The sequence below is a fragment of the Anolis carolinensis genome, chromosome 4 (assembly GCF_035594765.1).
Source record: "Anolis carolinensis isolate JA03-04 chromosome 4, rAnoCar3.1.pri, whole genome shotgun sequence".
Classification (NCBI taxonomy): Eukaryota; Metazoa; Chordata; class Lepidosauria; order Squamata; family Dactyloidae; genus Anolis; species Anolis carolinensis.
In genome coordinates, this window is record NC_085844.1 from 7,753,423 (window position 1) to 7,774,043 (window position 20,621).

Here is a 20,621-nt window from a genome sequence, read left to right on the forward strand (position 1 = left end):
TCATCTGTTTGTCATTTTCAGAAGGATGGGAGGGCTGTCATAGAGAGTAGGGGGGAAAGAAGAATACATTTGCTTCTAATATGCTAATTGTGGATATTATGGCCTAAATCTAATCCAATGTCCCTACTAGAGTCATTCCATTGAATTAATGAAACTTACCCAAGTGTTTACTTATCAAGTTCAAATTAATTCAATAGACATACTTCAGTTGGGAAAAACAGTTGGATTCAGGTTTATGTTACCCATATTTTATTGTGGTATTATTTATAACTTATTGTATTTTATTGCAACTATATTTTTATTACATTGCTCTTTTTTTACACCCGGAAACTGTCCAGAGACCTTTCCTTCTAGCATGGTATGTAAATGAACAAACAAACAAATTGTTGAAACACAGCCAAGTAAGGCAGAATTCATTCATTCATATTGGCCATTTGACAATTGAAACATCAAGCAATGGCTTTAGTCTATGAATAAATATATGGCTTTAGCACCATTAAAGAAAGTTCATTACAACTTCAAAGATGATGTTATTCAATAGAGTTGGTTTACATAAACAATTACCATTCAATGGTCAAGTGCGAAGTAGTGACCTAATGTATATTCATATATGATTTTCCAAGCCATTGCTCAAATGGACAGCCATACATAATACACAGCCATGGACAATTCCACTTCTGCAACCTTGGATGAAATTTGGTTGTTATTTCTTGGGAAATTTATTTCATTTGCTTCCACAGGGAAATGTATGCAAGCATTGGATATACATGGGGTTGTGGCCATGGTTGTCAAAAATGCTGCTGATGCATTCCAGAAAAATTCAGGAGGCACCAATATGACACTCCAAGATATAGCATATGTCAATACCATCATTAAACATGTATTCGTGTACAGGCACAAAGCATTTTAACATTTTCTGCAACATCTTATTGAAATTACAGCTGATGTGTTGACATATCTCTAACAATACATGCTGTGGCCCAAAATGCACTATCCCACAACCAGAGAACTGTCAAAATGAATGAGGCCAGATGCTGAAGAAGCTCTTTCCACCATCTTCATGTTTACCATTCAGCTCAGCAGGAGACAATAGATGATATGACATTTCTGTCAGTAGCATTCCACCTATCATTGCTCAACTGCACATCACCAGTTGATGCTGTGGGCATAAAACAATGAGCTGTCAGATGATCCGGATATGCAGGCTTCCCATTGGCATTACATTACATTGGCTACTCTGGGAACTGAATGCTGGCATAAATGAGTATGTGGTCAACCAAGCTAGACATGAATGTACGGGCACTTAACCCTCAGACTGCAGATTAATTCTACAGTCATGCCACCAAGTTGACCTTCCTGAAGAATTGATAACACAGGAGAGCTTTCAGTGAAACTCAGCTAAAATAGAAAAGACTTCCTGACTTCTGTGGCGTGTTGGAATTCTTTAGTTGCCCCTTCCTTGAAAATCCAATGAAAAATTCATAGGGTTGTCAGAAGCCATTGAAGGCACACACACAGACACACATACACACTTTTTACTCTTCACTTCTTCAGCAGTCTTCCAGTCCTGCTTCCTAAATTGTCCTTCAATCAGTTCCTCTGTGTTAACGCTCCCAAAAGACACATTTCAACATTCTTTCAATTTCTCTTGCCTATCCAGGATATTAGAAGATGGAAGGCGGTAGTATGGGATAGGAGATGTCAAGCTGGTGATCTCTGCACTGGAATTGCTGGAGGTTAATGAGGTTAAAGAGAGTCATTGTGGTGTAACGGTTTGGGTGTTGGGTCACCTTAGGAACACCATCAGTTGGAAATCTATTTATTTATTATTTACAGTATTTATATTCTGCCCTTCTTTCTCACCCCGAAGGGGATTCAGGGCAGATCACAACGTACACATACATAGCAAACATTCAATGCTATATGAACATAGAGACAGAGACAAAGACTCAGAGGCAATTTAACATTCTTCAGCTTCCGGCTTCATGAGGGGATGCTCGATTCCAGCCACAGGAGGAGCTGCTGCTTCATCATCCACTGTGACACCGAGTCCTTGATGGATACTTCCTCATTCCAAATGCTGCTGGACAACCTTTATGGTGTCATAAATTAGTTAAATTAGCCTCCCTGCACAAGCGGTACCTAAATTTCCTACTTGATAGATGCAACTATATTTCGGGTTGCTTAGGTCAACAACAAGCAGGGCTATTTTAATGGTCGGGTGCTCAATCCGACCCGGGCTGGCTTTGAACTCATGACCTCTTGATCAAAGTCATTTATTGCAGCTGGCTACTAACCAGCTGCAGAGAAACGTAAAAAAAAAGGAAAGTATGGTATATAGTATGTTGGTGATGTAATATTATCTTCTATATAAACAACTTTTAGTGGCACTTGTTATACAAGCTGCAAACGAAGGGAATTATGGTGTCGTAATTAACATCAATATAAACTGGGTTTGGCTAGAAACAGTGGTAGATCATAGCTCCGTCCCTAGGGAATCTTTTATGTTTACTAGTAGTATATATTGCAATGAATACTTCACTCAAGGTATCCACTATTTGTATTCTCATTCACTACATTAGTGTAGTTCTTAACATAAAGGAATACACTTGGCAACACTTGCAAAGGTATTATGGAAAAACTATTCCTATTTATAGTTTAAGTGCCAATATTGTCAAATAGAAATAAAAACCAAACAAAGTCTTATAGTTGACTTGATAACAATCAAAATTGCTGTCTCAGTATTGAATCAAGTCAAATAAACAGTTCTTAACATGCACAGGCAACCCTTTTTTTACGTTTCTCTGTAGATTATAGACACCTGCATTTTTGAGTTACTAACCAGCTGCCCCACAGCCCGGAAATAACTCAAAGATACACCTAACAAGTGAGGCTAAAGTCCCCCACCCTACATACACACCAGTGTCAGTGATCCCTTTATTCTTCCTTTTTAATAAACTTGTTTTTATATTTTGTATGTAACTTTGACTGGATCATGTCCTTTACCTTTGAAGAAAAAAGTTATAAGGAAAACATCAGAGTTATTGTGAACCTTTTAAAAGAAAATACACCATACCCATGTCAAGAGGGAAAGTCTAAATGGTGGTGAAATTGGGTTATTAAAAGGTGGGATTCAGAGTATAGTTTCCAATCTCTTTATAATTAAAGGTCATCAAAGGAGCCAGTTGAACTGGGTCTCGTTAATAAATGTCTTCAGAACATTTCACTCACCACAGCCTAAAGCCTCATTAGATATTCATTGAGGATGCAAAGACCAAGAATTCACCTTGTTAATGAAAAGGAATTGTCATATCTGCATGTAACTCGAGTCAATTATCTCCCATGTCAGCTGCTATGGGAGATAAGAATACTGTAAACACAGCAGTGGCTGGGAGATAATGGTTCCTACAACACTTTGCCTATTCAGAATATGTCAAAAAGTAATTTATGAATCAAGTGAGGGCAGAGAGAGACCAACTAACTCATCCAATCTTAATTCGGCCCTTGCTGGAAGACTCTTCCTCAATCAAATGTACAAAACTGGAAATTCTCTCTAATTTTTGGTGGCATTTAAATTCTTTGCATGAAGCAAAGAGTTTCCTACATTCTTTACTGTTCCAAGGTCAATGTAGGATTCAATGTAAGATTCAAGGTCAATCTTTAATTGTTGTCCTCCTACTTCAGAGGATTACAACGGAGCCTCCGGTGGCCTAGGGGATAAAAGCCTCGTGACTTGAAGGTTGGGTTGCTGACCTGAAGGCTGCCAGGTAAGAATCCCACCTGGGGAGAATGCGGTTGAGCTCCCTCTATCAGCTCCAGCTCCATGCGGGGACATGGGAGAAGCCTCCCACAAGGATGGTAAAACATCAAAACATCTGGGTGTCCCCTGGGCAACATCCTTGCAGATGGCCAATTCTCTCACTCCAGAAGCAACTCCGGTTGCTCCTGACACGAAAAAAGAGGATTACAACTACTTTCATCCCAATTAGCATAGCTGGGAATGTTAGGAGCTATAGTCAAACACATCTGACTTTGGGATAGCTGAACCAATACAACTATGACATACCTTTGTGCACATTTCAAGAAGTCACATTGAAGTTGGAAGCCTATCTAGGAGTGCACATTTAAAGCATTTCACTAACATCTATGCAGATCTTCACTTATTTTGTGTTTGTATGGCACAACGAAAAATGTGATAGAAAGTGTGTGTGTGTTTGTGTGTATACACACATATATATCCAAATCGATAACCATGGTAATCAATGCATTTAATTTAAACCTTTTAAAACAATTTAAAAGAGTATAAATTATTTCAGCAGAATAAAAGTATATTCAATCATTTAGCAAGATGCAAAAAGGCAATTTTGAACCATTTTAAGACAGTCTAAAACAATGACGGGCAACCTTTTGCGCTTGGTGTGTCAAAATTCACCAAAAAAACCTAGCATGACTTGGGTGGTGTGTCACTTTGAGAAAAAAAAAAACATAATTTCGCAATATGTATAGTTTAAATAACAAAAATATATAATTGTAATATATAACTGTATTTAATAAATCAAAAACTATTTACTAACATTATTTCCATGTACAACAATCTATGGTACCTCTTGCAGCTTCCATGCTGATTTCTCTCAATTCTAATTTCAATGTAGTCATGAATAATAAATAATATAATAATAATATACTAGTAATAATATGATAATATACTACAACAATAATAGAATGATATTATATATATATACTAGCTGTGCCAGGCCACGCGTTGCTGTGGCGAAGTATGGTGGTATGGGAAATAAACTATTGAGGAATTGGTGATAGTTAAGGTAAAGGGTAAAGGTTTTCCCCTGACATTAAGTCAATTATAAATGGGTTATATAGCTGTGTGGAAGAGCCTTGAGTCTACACTGCCATATAATCCAGTGCAAATTAGATAATCTGTGGAAGAGGCCTAAGAGAGGCCTAAGTCTGCCTGTCCCCTGGGCTGAGTTGGTTGCTAGGAGACCAAGTGGGCAGAGATTAGTCCTCTAACTATCAGCAATTGGATAAAAACAATTATTCCTTTCCCTCTAATTAGGACTTTTTTTCCTTTTCTTTTTGTTGTATCAACCTAGAGGCATGGATGATGGATTGTGTTGTCAAATTTCGAGGTTGGGGGGCCTGTAGTTTTGTTGTTTTGTTGGTCGCCGTGATGCCATCACTCATTTATTTATACAATGTATAATGTATGTGTGTGTGTATGTGTGTGTGTGTGTGTGTGTGTGTGTGTGTATATATATATATATGTGTGTGTGTGTGTGTGTGTGTGTGTATGTATGTATATATATATATATATATATATATATATATATATATATATATTGTGCATAATTCCCATAGAGTAAACAACAAAACCATTGGACCAAATCACACCAAATTTGGCCACAAGATACATAGTCACCCAATCAATCTGCATGCAGCAGCGTGTCAGTAAAAATGGCTAGGCGTGTCAGTGCTGACACGCATGTCATAGGTTGTCCATCACTGGTCTAAAACTATCTGTGAAGAGATTTAAGTTGAATCAATTAGACATCAAAGGGTTTAGCAAAAAGCCATGTCTTCTACCTGACACTGAAATGACACTATTGATGTTGCCACTTGAGTCTTCAAGGGCAAGATATTCCACAACGTGGTTGTACCACTGATTTGAATCCCAGCCCAACCATGGAAATCTACTGGGTGACCCTCTCAGCCTCAGACAAAGACAATGTCCTCTGAAGAACTCCTGCCAAGAAAAGCCCATGATAGGTTTCTCTTAGCGTTGCCATAAGTCTGAAATGACTTGAAGACATGCAACAACATCATACCCAGACTCATGAATTGAATTGGAAGCTGCGTGGCTCAGCCATAACAGTGCCAGCCTGCTGGGCCAAGAAAACAGATGCGTTGTGAACTAAACAAACATTCATAGTCGAAAAGCCAGCCAGACTTCCCCCCTCCATCAGCCCAACTGATACGAGAGACTAATAATGCTGCAGCTGGAATTTCCTTCCCAGCAATTCAATGATCCTGTGGAAATTACATCTGTCAGTTTCCACTCGCATGGGCACAGCATCTATAATTAGCAGCTAAAAATAATTACAATCTCGCCGATGATAGGCAGCCGTGTAAAACACGCAAGCATTCAGCCTTGCCCAATGCAGGATCGTTAATAAGATGTGTAATCTCATTCCCGGAGAAGGGAGAGAAAGAGAACACCTGATTCGTCGGATGGATATTGGGTTTATTAAATCGACAGTCTTTGGAGGCAAATATGCATGGGAATATGGATTGAACCGAGCAGGGAATATTGGTATGTTAATAAAACTTTAATTTTTAATTGGATTCTTTCTCTGCCAATTCAATTTCCTTCCTTTTTCCTCCTTGCCTGGTTTCTGCTTCAGCAGGACCGTCTGTTCTCAGCCATTGGGATTAATGACTGTGAGGTCTGAATAATGGTTCAAAGGGCAAATCATGGTTTACATCCCACCTTTCTTCCCATTATGGGTCTCGGGAGGGCTTACGACATATTAAAAACAGTACGCATTAATGCCATACCAAAACATCAATAAAAGTACAAATATAAAAGTTACCTAAACACAAACAATTAATAAAATTAAACCATTACAATTCATTTTAAATATTATATACAAAACATACAATTACGCACCATTAAAAGGCCATCACAGTCAATTTCTAAAAGCCTGATTATTTTACTTGCTGGCCAAAGATGATCAAGGAAGAGGCCTTCTCAGTCTTTCTAGGAAGGAAATTCCTAAATCTGGGAGCAACCACTCTACCTTACTATTACTATTAGTATTTGTTATTACAGTAGAATCTCACTTATCCAAGACTCGCTTATCCAAGCTTCTGGATTATCCAATGCATTTTTTTAGTCAATGTTTTCAATATATCATGATATTTTGGTGCTAAATTTGTAAATACAGAAATTACAATATAACATTACTGCGTATTGGACTACTTTTTCTGTCAAATTTGTTGTATAACATGATGTTTTGGTGCTTAATTTGTAAAATCATAACCTAATTTGATGTTGAATAGGCTTTTCCTTAATCCTTATTATCCAAGATATTCGCTTATCCAAGGTTCTGCTGGCCCGTTTAGCTTGGATAAGTGAGACTCTACTGTATCTTTTAAATAAGACTCCAAGCAGCTCTTGTTTCCATCAAAGATGCTTCATATCAAAGAAAATGACATCTGCTGATGTTAAGAGTTCAAATGGCCTGGACCCAAGCTGTGTAAGATTTTGAGATTTGCATGCATTGTAGCAAACGGAACCATAGAAATGTTATTATAATCCTACTTTTGCAATAAGAAAGCCCCAGGATACTTACTGTAAAACCTATATTCCACAATGATTGCAATGTCCTGAATAGGTGTAAGTTTCTAACAGAAATGGCTGGACATTCTTGTCTACAGGAAAGAAGGATTCAGGATGACTCTATCCAGTTCAAGGTTGTAGAAGTGAACTTCTGTATCCCTCACCATTGCACGGATGTGCCTCAAGAAGGTATAAGATGCTCTTCCTTAACCAAAGTCTGGGCAGGGATAAAATTTTTGCACACCTCTCCCTATCTCATTGTAATTATCCCTGGAATTCGTTTTGAAGAAAGGTAACATTGATATATTGGAAACCATGGTATATTAAAGCCAGGGCTTACAAGGTGATATTCTCTGGACCATTAGACAAACAGAGATCGTAGGATCATCTAACATATGTTTGTCCCTTCTGTGTTGTTTACCTGTAATACATACAGACACTGAAGGGACCATGGATTTACCCCCATGATAGCATATTCTTGAGGTCCAAAATTATTCAGATTGGCTTGATGTTGAATATGAAAGACCTAGTAACTTTGTCAACGGCCTTCTCTGGTGGAGATAAGAATGGCTAGAGATGATAGACAGATGATAGATGATAGATAGATAGATAGATAGATAGATAGATAGATAGATAGATAGATGATATATAGATAGATGATAGATAGATAGATAGATAGATAGATAGATAGATAGATAGATAGATAGATAGAGATGGGGTTGCTGTAATGTTTCTTATATTTGCCCCCAATGATTTCTAAGGAATTTGAAGACATTTTGTGTGCTACTTTTACCTCCTTTCCCTAAATTTTTATAGGTAAAGGTAAAGGTTTCCCCTGACATTATGTCCAGTCATGTCTGACTCTGGGGGTTGGTGCTCATCTCCATTTCTAAGCCAAAGAGCCGCCGTTGTCCGTAGACACCTCCAAGGTCATGTGGCCAATGGCATGACTGCATGGAGCGCCGTTACCTTCCCACCGGAGCAGTACCTATTGATCTACTCACATTGGCATGTTTTCGAACTGCTAGGTTGGCAGAAGCTGGAGCAACAGCGGACTCTCACTCCACTCCCGGGATTTCAACCTGGGACCTTTCGGTCTGCAAGTTCAGCAGCTCAGTGCTTTAACACACTTCACCACCGGGGTTCCTTCCTAAATCATTATAGACTCAGATATTTCCCCAAAATGTGACAGCAATGCCCCATACAACACAAAGAAATGATTTGTGAGCAAATAATTGATTTCTTGCATGATAGTAGGGGGCAAGTAGTAGGGGGGTATAGTAATGTAGAGCCTTAGCTTGCCACAGTTGTCCATTGCTGTTATAGTGACTTCTTGAGAAGGGTTCACATTTTAACAAGTACCACTTTGTAAATACATTGAAATACATACATAAGGAGGCAAATAAATTCATTCAAAAATCTGCATTCTTGAGAATTATCCAATATGACTTTAGTGCCAATCAGGAAACGTAGACCAAGTGACTATTGAGGGAGAATTTGCATCGAGAGTGTGATTGGAAAAAAAAAGAGAAAGAAGAATACATTTGTCCATTGCTCAGCCCACTTTATAAGAAACAACTTATCATGAATCATTATTGGTTGTTGTGGAAATCAAAGCTGACACTCCTTCCTGAAGCATAAGATATTAAAAGAACAGTTTTGTGATTATGTTCATTGGAAAATTTGGGCTGTTGGCAGCAACTCAAACACAGAAACAGAAAACAAAGATGAGGTGGATATTTTATTTGTTCTTTCACAAGTGAAAGCTTTGAGAGACAGGACTTATTTATTTATGTAAGACAGCCTGTCTCATCTTGATGGCATCAGATTGGAGGGAAGAGACCCATTCAGTTGAAACAGATGAGACATGAATTTATTTTACAAATATATCAATAGCTGCGGTCTATTTTAATACAAGTCACAAATGATTCTATTAGCACCTTTGACCCAAACTGGGACAAAGACTTTTCTAGCGCAATTTTTTTGTGGATCCCATTTGGCTTCATCAGATGTATTGAGTGAAGCCTCTTTAGACAGACATATATAAGAATGCGGAAGGATAGATACAAAAGGATTGTGAAGGGTTATAGAAATCATAAATATGTTGGAATGATATAAAAATAAATTAAATGATGTTTGTAAAGTGTATAACAATGAAGGTGGGAAACAGGTTTTGCATAGAATCGTAGATAAGGAGGAAAAATCTTGGTCTAGTGAAAGTTGACAAAGTTGGCTGGAACTTCTGGAAATTGACATTCAAAATGACTGGCAAAAAGAAGAATAGATGATCATTGGTAGGTGTAAATGTCTATTCCATTATGGGGATTCTCCTGTGAAGGGCTTCAAACTGAGGAATGGGATGACATGGGTATGCAGATGTGTCTTTGATTGACATAATGTCCAGTTCCAAATAAAACAATAGTAAGAAGCACAGAAAGAAAAATTTGATTAGATCCAGAGGTCCAGTTGCCCATTCGAAAGGCTTCTTAGCCTTGTCTTCTGTGAGAATCATAAGCTCCTGGACACATCTGGTCAGATAAACAGTGCAAAACATTGTTTAGTGGTAAAAGGATTATTTGTCTTTCACCAACATGCAAAAGGATTTCATCTTTAAGCTTGGGAGATTGCTAGAGGGGTATTTCTTAATGGTTCGGCAATCTCTGTTCTCAGAGGCTTATGTTAATAGAGGGAATGAGTAAAAGGGTGCCTTCACAATACATTTGATTTGACTTCATAACATTTCAATGAATACAGCATACACCAAAATATTCTTTAATACGTTTATTTAAGGGCTCAGACTTATAATGCATGGGGTACAGTTGCTACTGGGTCCTTTCGAGGCTTTTGACTTCTATCGAAGCTGCGGTGAACAAAGAATGAATTCATGTGACATCTTCCACATGTCTGGATTAATTTGGGAGGAGGTTAAATGGCTTGAGAACATGAAAAAAAATCCTTTTGTGGGTTTAGTTGTATGATAACTAGTATTTTAAAATACACAACATACCTAGAAACTATTGTCTTTGATCAGACCACAGTGAGTAGGTTTGAATTCATGTCTAGATATTAATTCAGCTGTTTCTCTTTCCAATGTTAATTTAATTCATTTTGTTCATGAAGTTCAAGACGGGTCCAAGACAGACTGTCCAACCAAAAGCAGCTCCCTGGTAGAACTTTAGTGGTGGCTATTTCTGGCCAGCAAATAGTGATCAGGTTTTTTTGGAAGTATGAACACTGATAGCCCCAGATCCAGCTTGATCCAGCTGTTCACACTTCAATTAATACTGGGGTCACTCCAGAGCTTCCTGGAAACTCCAAGGTAAATTCCGGTTCTCCTTTTTCCAGATGGAAGTAGCGCTTCTGCTCTCAAACCAGTGGTACATCTTGCAGCCATTACAAGATCAATCCACTTTATTTGACCATGTGGACATATTGACCTTAGTCTCAAAGTTTCAGCTTCAACTCTTCATTCTCTCTCTCCTTTTTGTTTTATGCTGAAACAGACAAACATAGTCATTTAAAAAATGGATAATAGTACCACAACACAACTCAAAATGAAGTTGAACTGAATGTAAAGGTTGCACATCTGATGAAATATCCAACTACAGTAGAGTCTCACTTATCCAACATTCACTTATCCAACGTTCTGGATTATCCAACTCATTTTTGTAGTCAATGTTTTCAATACATTTTGATATTTTGGTGCTAAATTCGTAAATACAGTAATTACTACATAGCATTACTGTGTATTGAACTACTTTTTCTGTCAAATTTGTTGTATAACATGATGTTTTGGTGCTTAATTTGTAAAATCATAACCTAATTTGATATTTAATAGTCTTTTCCTTAATCTCTCCTTATTATCCGACATATTCGCTTATCCAATGTTCTGCTGGCCCATTTACATTGGATAAGCGAGACTCTATTGTACATCCAAAGGAAAACTTAGACATATGTAAGACTACTTGCATAGTCTTGGGGTTTCAGCCAATAGTAAACTATTTTGGCACCATCTGCAGTGCCATATAATGCAGTTTTATGTTCAGTGTACATTTTATGTTCAGTATAGTCTCATATAATGTAGTTCAATGCAGTTAAACTGCATTATTTGAGCCTACACTGACCATGTAATACAGTTTCAAACTGCATTATATGGCAGTACAGATGGGGTCTATGTTGGTGAAGTATAGCAGTTTTCAGATTCTTTCAACTAATTTTTAATGAGTTGAAAGATAAATGAGAATGGTTTGTGCTTTTATTTTCCCTTTAATTGTTATTACAGCCCTACCTTGGAAATCCTGATAAGTTGAGAGAAGATACATAAAAGCCTCAAAGAAATAATGAATATACATTTATGTTGTGACATATCAAGAATATTATGTCTAGCAATTTCCATATTTATTCCACATTTCCTATTTATTGTGAAAACCTATTTCCGTTTGTTTTGAATGTTCATCTTTCCTTATTCAATTAGCATCGTGAAAGGAATATTCCAATCAGCATAAATGTTCTGAAACCTCCTCCTCCATAAAGATTGGTATTTAGAAATAATAGTCCAACTGGCAAGAGGGCTGGTGCTTTATTATTGCCATTTTGCTTGAGATCCATCAAGGAAGCATTAATCAGAAATAAAACTAATTTAAGAGGATGCAGTGATGATAGGAAGCGGACATTTGGAAACATTGTCCACATAGTGGCCAATGATGCTCACGTTTGAATTCAATATTTATATTAAGAAGAGTGAAAATATTTTCCAACCTTTTTAAAATAATGAATTCTACAGTTACTTGCAAAAGAAAATGGCAACTGAAGTATTATGGCAACTGAAGTATTATGCACACTTGTCCTGTTTTTTCTTTCTTTCAAGAACAGCCTTAAAACAATGTGGTAAGTAAATGAAAATTGCTTTACTTCAGCAAAACATAAAGAACAGCACACTAAGTGGTATAATGCAAAAGAAAGCAACGACGTCTTAGGGCAAATACAGTTCTTAGTTTCTGATAAATTCCCAAATCAAGTAGCAGTCTTACTTCAGACAAAGAAACAGCAATAAATCTTAGGAGCAGTTTCCCAGATGCAAACTCGAAGCAGGCACAAGGAGAGCGAAGGCTTAGGCATTAGAGTCAGTTTGTTACCAGCAAGAGCTGACTGCACCTGCTTCTGCTTTATAGCCCTGAGTCCTCTCACAGCTGCTAGGGCAGTTCCCAATTACTCAGCTACATTTCTGGCAGCTATTCTAGCTGAACGATGTCTCTGTTCTGTTTCCTTTCGCCTCTCCTGAAATGTGGGTACTTGCAAAATCTCCTCCTCAGATTCCAACTCACCCTCAGATTCATGAACACTTTCCTGCTCCCCTTCCTCTTCTGAAGAACAGGAATCCCTAACAACACTTCACATCTGATATAGACTGTCTTGTAAGGTGTTGAATGTAAAGCAGGAGTGGGCAAAATGTAACCTATGAATTACAGGCATCCCCAGTCTCAAGAAATTTGATTTTTTTTCCAAAAAATTTTTTTACCCCAAAATGCTCCCTAGGGGGCATGGGAACATTTTTGCCATGATTTTGCCCACTTAACCTTTGTAAAGTAGGAAGTGAATGGAAATGATCCCAATTCACTTCTTCTTGATAAAAATCCCTCTGCTGTGCCTGAAATGGCCGAGGGAGGTCTCAAACATGGCAAAATACCTGACACACATAACTTAGAGGACATTTGCAATTAAACATTTATTTCCTGGTGATGAGATGAAGGATGAAGCCAACTAAGGGTGCTTGTTCCCACACATCACCAAAACCCTTGCTGAAATGAGTTAAAGCAACTTCCTTGGTTACGAGTTCTGGTCCACACCTCCTCCCACAACTCCGGATTTCCCTCCCAGGGTGGCTACATACTATCCCGATTGAAATCAGGATAGCATGAAGCCACCCCAAAGCCCCTGATTTACCCCCTAAAATTTATTTAAAAGGTCAGTGGCTTCCGTGGAGTCTCTCCTTGTGTTCTCATGATGTGAAAAAATGACACCTGAGGAGATGAGAGGGGTGAGGAGGGAACGCCTTCTGCCCCCCCCCCCCCGCAAAAGCTCTTCACGCATCATTTTCTCATGCCACGAGAAAATGACGTGATGAAAGGCTCCATAGAGGCCACTGACATTTTCAGTAAGTTTTAGAGGATAAATCAGGTGCTGGGGAAGGGGGTGGGTGCCCATCTGCACCTTCAGGCTTCAGTATATGACGCATCCCAGTCAAAGCCGGTCCAACAATGAAGCGAATTAAGCGGTCGCTTCAGGCACAAAACATATGGAGGTGCAGTCGAGACTGCCTTTTCTGTCAAATTTGTTGTAAAACATGATGTTTTGGTGCTTAATTTGTAAAATCTTAATGTAATTTGATGTTTAATAGGCTTTTCCTTAATACCTCCTTACTATCCAACATTTTCGCTTATCCAACGCTTTTATTTTTTAGTGATTGGTTGGGGGGGGGGCGCCAAAATTCTGTTTGCCTATACTTGAAAAATATCTAGGGCCAGCTCTGATTCCAGTAGTCAGTCCCCACAGGCCCTGCACCTTATTAGATCTGGATCTTTCATAAAGTTCCTAATCTAATGAGGTGTTTAATTAATGCAAAGTAAATCAGGCAAACCTTGGTTTACTCCACATTAATTTGCCTATGGTCCCACGTTTTTGGCTTGTCTGGATGGATCCTAATATATCCTAGAGAACTAATGCAGCCTATAGTCTTCCACAATTGTCCACCTACTGTAAGGCTTTAGTCACAGATTTTTGCAAAAATCAGATCCCAAAACGATGAACCCTATATACCGTGGCTCCATGGATGAATTAGGGTTCCTGTGTGGACTTCATTCCTACTGTATGGGTTGTTTTTCATTAAATCCCCTGGAATTGTGCACACTCAGATCCTACACACCCCAGGAGATGGTGACACCTTACCTAATGTAACCCCCTCACAATACCGCAGGAAGGAATATGGGACGCACAATGGGATATTTCAAAATCCTATGGGTAATTTCCCGTTCTAATTTATTCCCAGGAATGTTTTTTTTTTATCTTTGCCAGCAAGTTGGGCCCCCTCCCTGGGGTTTCCAGAGAAATGGCCTTATCTTGAACACCCTTTTTTCCTGATTGGCACTCATTGTTTTAACTGGAACTGGGATATCAAAACCCATTTCAGCTCATTTTTGCTTGCCCCATAGCATTCCTTTTTGATTGTGCTCCTGTCCGAGGCAGATCAATAAAAAACACACACATCTTCAAAATACACCAATGACATGTTATTAATTTTTTCTCCAAACCTGGAGATTAACTGACAAACAGCACATCCCAGCCAACCAGCCTAGCCTGCCACAATCTGGACCAATTAACACTCAGGGCAGCAGAAGTCTTTATTTCAAACTGCTGTCAAGGTCTTATAAATATTTCTGTATGTTTGCATTGAATTATGTCAGTTCTTTGGAGCACAAACTCCACTGACATCTTCTTTGGCCAAGAAAAATAAATGCCTCTGATTTTGCCTTCAACCTGTATGTGTCTCATCTGGTCTTCTAGAAGCTAGACTCTCTGGGCCTTGAACCCACAGTTTTAGCAGAACTGAAATCACATAACATGGATCCTTACACCGGTACAAGGTTAGATTAAATGACTTTCAGTATAACTACTATCTCTGTGATTTTCTGATTATTTCATCGGACAACAATAAACTGACAATTCAACTACTAACTAAACACATATTAAATACTATTTAATTTTCACCTTTACTTTGAAATCTGGAAACATATAGTTGTCCTAAGCTTCTGTTTCTAAATGAATGCCAGGTCAAAACTACCAACATTCAAACTATCATCCATTGTGCTAACTCAAGCTTGTCCACCATCTACTAGAGCAGCCCCATCTAACATGCCTTACCGTTAGGTCTTCAGAAGGTGGGTTTCAGGCTTGACTCAGGCCAAATCAGGGTGACTTCTCCTCTTTTGAGGGCCTTGATGCCACAAAGGACTTCTAGTATTGCCATAAAAGTCATTCCAGGTCAGTCTGTAGTGGAAAATCCAAATGGGCTGACCAATTCACCTGTTGCTATCTCACCTACAAAGTTAGAGAAGAAAGTGCCCTACTCAGGTGATGGTACATCTTCTGTCTGTGCAGCACTGGGCACTCAGCCAGCCAAGACAAGCACAAAGTTGAAAGTCAGTATCAGGAAGTTTGGAAGCCCAGCTAGATAAGTCCCAAGAGTTTTTGCTGAGGATAAACCAAGTTCATGGACTAGGAATAGCCTCTAGAGTTCAAAAGGGAACAGGCAATAAACAACGTTCTGAGCAGTCGAGGTCATAAAACAAGAATTCAGGAAGGAGTGAGGGGACAGGAAGGCAAGGCACACATCAGAGACAACTTTGTTTCTAGCAAATAAAATCAGCACTACTGGAAGTTTTTTCAGATGAAAGCTTCTCTCTCCATCTAGACCATAGCTCCCTCTTAATACAACATTACAATATAAAAATAATCATCTACATTGTTCAGGACTCACTACCAGTTTCCAGAATATCAATAATGGCTCCCCAAAATGGTGATGGGGTCAAAATGTGTCTTTACTCATCCATGACTATCCACACTTGAAGAAGAGTAACATAGGTTACACTGAAATCCTGTCTTTCTTCATAGGAGCCTGGTTGAGTCTTGCAATCTTCAAAGGATGGGTTTCTCTTCAACTCACACACATTATTTTAGCCTTGATGGGTGAGGACACAACAGACAGCCTTCTTAGTACTTGTCTGTTGTCTTTTCAATAGTAGATGAGCACCTTATTGTTTAAATAGATTTTGGCTCATCACAGGGGAGTAACACAGGGGTGTGCTATTCTAGTAGATAAAGGGCCCTTTCACACTGCCCCTTTATCCCAGGAACAAATCCAAGATATATGTTTATCCCAGGTTATCTGGCAGTGGAGACTCATATTTCAGTTTAAAGCAGATATTCTGGGATCTGATCCTGGGATAACTGACATGTGGAAGGGCCCTAAGTGTGTCTTAAGTGCTTTAATTTTTAAAAATAATTTATAAGTAGTATTTACTTGACTGTACTATTGTTTTAGAAGTTCTGAATCACTTTGAGTCTCTCTTGAAAGAGAAAAAGCTAATAAAATAATAACAATTCAATTTTATTATAAGCCACTTTGAGTCTCATTTGAGGGAAAATGGGATTAAAAAATCAAATCAAATAAGTAAAGTCATTATGTTTTCATTTGTTTGGAACTACATTCTTCAAACCACACGCCAGTCTCTGTGCCAGAGGATAAATGGACATATATAAGACATTGGGGCCCCTGGTGGCACAGTGTGTTAAAGTACTGAGCTGCTGAACTTGCAGACCGAAAGTTCTCAGGTTCAAATCCCAGGAGCAGAATGAGCGCCCGCTGTTAGCCCCAGCTCCTGCTAACTTAGCAGTTCAAAAACATGCAAATGTGAGTAGATCAATAGGTACCGCTCCGGCGGGAAGGTAACAGCGCTCCATGCAGTCATGCCGGCCACATGACCTTGGAGGTGTCTATGTACAACGCTGGCTCTTCGGCTTAGAAATGGAGATGAGCACCAACCCCCAGAGTCGGACACGACTGGACTTAACGTCAGGGGAAACCTTTACCTTTACCTATAAGACATTATTTATGTCTTATGTATGGGAATATACAAAAACCAGTTGAAAAACATTTCAGCCTTTGGACCTCATCACACTAAATTAAGCATCCTAGGATGCTTACCAGTCAGTTGAGGGATGATGGACATCCAGTCCATTACACAACATTTTTCAACTTCCAATGGAGCCCCCACTCCCAAAAAGCATGGAAGCATCCTGGTTGGGGGAAAGCGTTGCCATGCTAAGGTGGCATGCAGGGTGACAGAGTCACCCCGTGCACCTGACATTTCACCATGCTTTCTGGCAAAATGGCCTGGGCATGTGTGTCGTGTGATAAGATCATAACTGGACATTCTATCCGTGAACAAAAAACCCATAGATGAAAATTGAAAGAAAGACAGTGGAACTGTAATATATCTACCAACTCCAATCCATTGATAGTGGCTTGAACAGAAATAATGGTTTCCTGACACATTAAACATAATATAGCACAAGTTATCATCTGAGCCTCATGAGGGTCCTCTTGGTCAGTTTACCACATATTCTTTCTGGTTCCCAGCTGGCATCACACTATATCCATCTGTATGATTATCTCTACTTATCTTGCTTTAGGAAATAAAATATCTTTCCTCCTGCCTTTGTCCCCTAACAACCATCATTAATACTGAACTTTCATCACCATATCCAAAAGTGTTGCATTTCTATGAGCATTCCCATACACAGTTTATCTATAAAGGTTTAAGAACTTCATTCATATGAAGTAAGTCTTTGGATTCAAAAGCTTATGCTAGCAACTTCTTTCTCTCAGTTCATCTCCAGGGTGCTACAAGATTCCTTTGCATACTGATATTTCAGACTGACTTCTCTTTGTCTTTGAATTTTTCATCTGGCTGACTCACTTCCATAAAGAAAGGTCATTGGGTTCATCATAACCCAGTTTCTGAAGGTGTCAAGTGTTTACCATGTAGAGCTTCCTTGCAGAACTGGAGTCCCATAACACTGGTGGTCATTTCTTCAGCCTTATATTACATCATTCTCCCCTTCAAGAGTACCTTCCAAAGCAGCTCATAAACATCACCAGTGACAGCTCACTATATAATGGCTTTCCTACACTTGCCAAGGGTAATACTTTACAGCATATCTGTTGCAAATCATTCCTTTTTTAAAGTGTTGACTCTGTCGTCAATATGATGATTTATGCATCCTTTGTTGTTTCATCCAAGTCATTTTGTTAAAAAGAGGAGGACAATATGCAAATCGAGAAAAGTGGGGAGAGGGGGGTTGCAAGGAGGCTTCTGTTGTTCCTGTTTTGAAACAGTCCATAAATCATTGCACTGGGAGGGCTGTGTATTTACAGACTAAATGCTACCATTTCTCCATCAATTACCCCATGTCTCACTGGCCAGCTCTGTCATATTTACATCTTCTGTTCCTTCCAGGGAATGAGAAATGATGAGGAAAGGCACCGAGAGTGTGTTTGGAATAGGAAACCAGCTAACTTATGAGTTCATACTCCTTCTCTTTCTCTCTTATGGCATGAAGTAGTTCTCCCAGAAGTTTCTGCTTCATTGAAAAGAAGTTCATTATGATGTTTGCCATGTTGAAATGACATATTGTGTGGAGTTCTGTTGGAGACATACATATGTGTAAGCCATGATATGCAGGCAGACCAAAGAGTCATCAAGGCACAAATATTGGTAGCAGCAAAAGTGAGTTGCACCAAAGTATGTTTCTCTGTGCCTTCTCTTTGCAATATGTGCATGGTGCATTGCAGCTATACATCCCATGCTTTGCATTAAGGTTGTGAACCTTACATTGTATGCTATACTTTGCATTACATGTTGTGTATTGTGTATTGCAGAAATGGCACAAAGTCATAAGCATGTGTTGTGATGCTATGCTAATCCATATAAGGTTTTTGTATCATGCTTACATAGGACAGACATGTATATAAAATTGAAGGAATGCTCAATTGAGTCCAAAATCTGTGACAGAAAAGACAACAAAGGTTGCAACAAGCAATAGTTGCCATGTTCCCTCAGACCTAAACCAAGATCCCTCACTTCTCAGGAGAATGGTCTCAACCAACTGGTGGATCTAGTAGCCTACAACAGCTGTGTTGTTTTGGAGGATATCTAAGGATGTGATTGGCTCACCAATCACGATCAGTCCAAGACATTTGGAAACAAACTTAACTAATAGCTGAATTGTACTCAGACCATAGTGACAGAAGATAATGTGCTCCTATGCATCTTAGGGTCATAAAAGTGTGCCCTTAAAGAGTCCCAGGACTACTAATCGGGGTCTGTTGTTGCTTCCAACCTACAGCATTGACATCTGTGAGGGTATCCTCACTCTGTCTAATTTTTATTGGTTATATAAAATAATAATGAACAAAATTCAAAGGCAAACATTCATCCATCTGCAATAATGAAATTAGACAATATATATTAATTCAACAATGTGGATTCATCATCATCGCCATCATTTATTTATGTAGCACTATCATGTACGTGAGGCCCGGGCTATGTCAGTTGGAATGGATGGAGAGCCTTTCATCTGTTTCTTGGCCTAGGCAAGATGGAGCTGTGCTATGGTCAACTGACGTCAGTCTTAGAAACTACAGTTGCACTGGAAGATCTAGAAATTCCTGGAAACAGCTAACTAATTAAATTTGTAAGTGATCAAATCTGCAACTTGTAAGTATGGATGGCCAACAGTAAATAAAAATGCAAGTGGGGCAGAAGAGAGAAGAAAAGCCCTTCCCCAAATCTCCTTATAGCTTCTTCCCACAAGAAACCCCCTCCACCCATGATCATGTCTACTAGTCTGGGTGATTAGAAAGCACTGGGGAGAACTTCAGAGGGATTTTTTTTTTGCCAATATTAACCATCCATTTCATTTTAAACTAGACTGTTTGTCCCCATCTGTTAGGGATTCCTCTTCTTCAAAAGAGGAAGGGGAGCAGGAAAGTGTTCATGAATCTGAGGATGAGTTAGAATCTGAGGAGGAGACTTTGCAAGTACCCACTTTTCAGGAGAGGTGAAAGGAAACAGAGCAGAGACGTCATCCAGCTAGAATAGCTGCCAGAAATGCAGCTGAGTAATTAGGAACTGCCCTAGCAGCTGGGAGGGGACTCGGAGCTATAAAGCAGAAGCAGGTGCAGCCAGCTCTTGCTGGTAACAAACGGACTCTAATGCCTTTGCTTCCCGTGTGCCTGCTCCGAGTCTATATCTGCATCTAAGAATTGCAATTGCCCTAAGACTTCCTTGCTTCCTTTTGCATTATTCCACTAAGTGTGCTGTACTTTATGTTTTGCTAAAGTAAAGTAAATTTCATTTACTTACCACAGTGTCTTAAGGCTGTTCTTGAAAGACAAAACAGAACACCATCTCTATATGGTCATGCGGCAAAAAACTCCCTAGATTTAACAAAATAAATTGTAGCCATAGAAGTAGTCTGTTTCTTAGACAGGGGTCTTCTGTTACATGTGTTCCAAAATGACATGTCCTTTTTCTTAGTTTGGCTGGAATCCTGTTAGTAACAGATGCCAGCATAATGCTGGTATGTGCCTTTTTTGGCCAACACAGATGGAGGTATTCAACACTTCCCTGACACAGCAAGCCAA